This window comes from Culex pipiens, chromosome 1, assembly GCF_016801865.2.
Source record: "Culex pipiens pallens isolate TS chromosome 1, TS_CPP_V2, whole genome shotgun sequence".
NCBI classification, from domain to species: domain Eukaryota; kingdom Metazoa; phylum Arthropoda; class Insecta; order Diptera; family Culicidae; genus Culex; species Culex pipiens.
In genome coordinates, this window is record NC_068937.1 from 107,767,307 (window position 1) to 107,769,239 (window position 1,933).

General features: G+C 35.7%; 1 non-coding gene across 1 annotated transcript; it reads right to left on the reverse strand.

Moving 5' to 3' along the window:
- Nucleotides 1-620: 620 nt before the first annotated feature.
- Trnaa-cgc (transfer RNA alanine (anticodon CGC)) lies at nt 621-692 on the reverse strand. The gene has a single exon. It is a non-coding gene; the product is annotated as a tRNA-Ala (tRNA).
- Nucleotides 693-1,933: the final 1,241 nt, after the last annotated feature.

Sequence of the window (1,933 nt, forward strand, 5' to 3'; positions counted from 1 at the left end):
TTGATTCTGAGTCGTTAGGTATACGTGAAGGTGGGTCTACGAGGTCGAATAAAGAAGTTCATTTTTCGAGTGATTTTAAGGTCTTTCTTCATTGTGGTGAGGAAGGCAAAAACTGAATTTTAAAACTTTAGCTTAGTTTCCTCAAATTTCAAAATTTATAAAAGTTTAAATAGCTTTTATTTGGTTAAAAGTGCATAAATAAACGTTATGTAATTTGTTTCAAATAGCATAGGTACAATCGATATTTGAAGTTTTTTTTTTCAATGAGAATTTGAATTCATGTCATGTGTGAAGCGATTGGTCCATGTCAGCTTGCGAATCGTGACAGCTCACGCTTGGTTACGTGCTTTCATCGGAACTTTGTGACTGATTTATTAGCTTTGAACCGAGAATTTCGAGACACCAATTTGGCTTTGGAGGCCAACTATTGTTATTCACTTTTAATTTGGCAGAATATTCAGACCGTCAATATGCTTATCCGCTCCTTTCTCTCGTTTGTCTAGATGAATTGCAAATTATTTCTGATGTTTAATCTTCGAAACATTATTAAGAATTTCATTTCTAACTAGAAAAGCAAAATAGACTCGGTTCAATCAATTCAGCAAATTAAAAAAAAATATTGGAGATGCCGGGGATTGAACCCGGGACTTCTCACATGCGAAGCGAGCGCTCTACCACTGAGCTACATCCCCTCATGTGGTGACTGTTTGCTCTTGTCAAGCCATTCAAAGTTCCTCTCTGACTCACTTCTTTGGACAGTCTATTTAGTGCGTCTCTGTTTGGCTTTTCTCGAATTCATTTTCGTTTTACGAGTTGGTTTTTGTTGTTGCGCTGAAGTGTTTTCATGAGGCAACTAGTGATGATCAATCAAATCAGTAAATTCTCGAGTTTTTTTTTTGAAAAGGTCCTATAAACAAAATTTTCACTTTTTGCTTTTTGGGAGTTTTTGAATACCCCTGACACCCAAAAAGCAAAAATTGAAAATTTTGTTTATAGGACCTTTTCAAAAAAAAAATCTCTAGAATTGTTGATTGGGCTGTATATTAAAAGGAGGATGTAAAGAATAATGTATAGTATTAACCAAGTTGGAGCACCAAATTTTGATTTTTCTGGTTGGTAGAACAGACTTAGACCAACAAAATGTGTTCATCCATTTCCAAATTTAAAAACTTTAAGTGCTCTTGAAATTGCTATCCCTATTCAGACTGTAGTCTCAATTCGCCCCAGATGACGGTATGAATAGTTTGGTGATATTGAAGACTTGTTAAATTGTCAAAAAGCTTAAACACATTTTAGAGTTATTTTGAACTTTGAGATCAGGGAAATATGCGATGTTATTTTAGAAAATCATAATACAAAGTCCGCTTTTTGAGATACCCTATTTTTTGAAAGCTGGAATATCTGCCATAAAAAAAAAAAAAAAAAAAAAAAACCCGATGGTTTGCAACGCATTGTTGCCAAACTACCAAGCAGAGCTCACACTTGCTACCAAACGTTTGGTTTGACAGTAAGTATGAGTCTCGTGTAAACAGTGACAGTTCGTCGTCAAACAAAACAATGACCAACCTACGGGGGTTGAGTGTACACACCAAAATCTGATGTTCGTTTTCAGTAAATTAGATTACTGAAAATTTTCAGCAATCCTATGTTTACTGAAATTCAGCATCCGTCTTTTGAAATTACTGAAAATCAGTAAACTGTATCAAATTTGCTGAAAATCACTGACATTTCTGCCAGTCTATTTCTGTTCATGACGTTTGCTCTGCCTGTCTATTTGGTTGTCGCCATTTTAGTTTTTTTTTGAGCCGTATCAAGTCGAGTTTCTTCCGCATCCGAACAAAATCGGTGCCGGTCGGTCGGAAGAGGACTCCTGTTCCTGTTTTTTTTTTCGACAAGTTGCATGGTCGTGCGTGGAAAATGTTTTCAGTTCAGT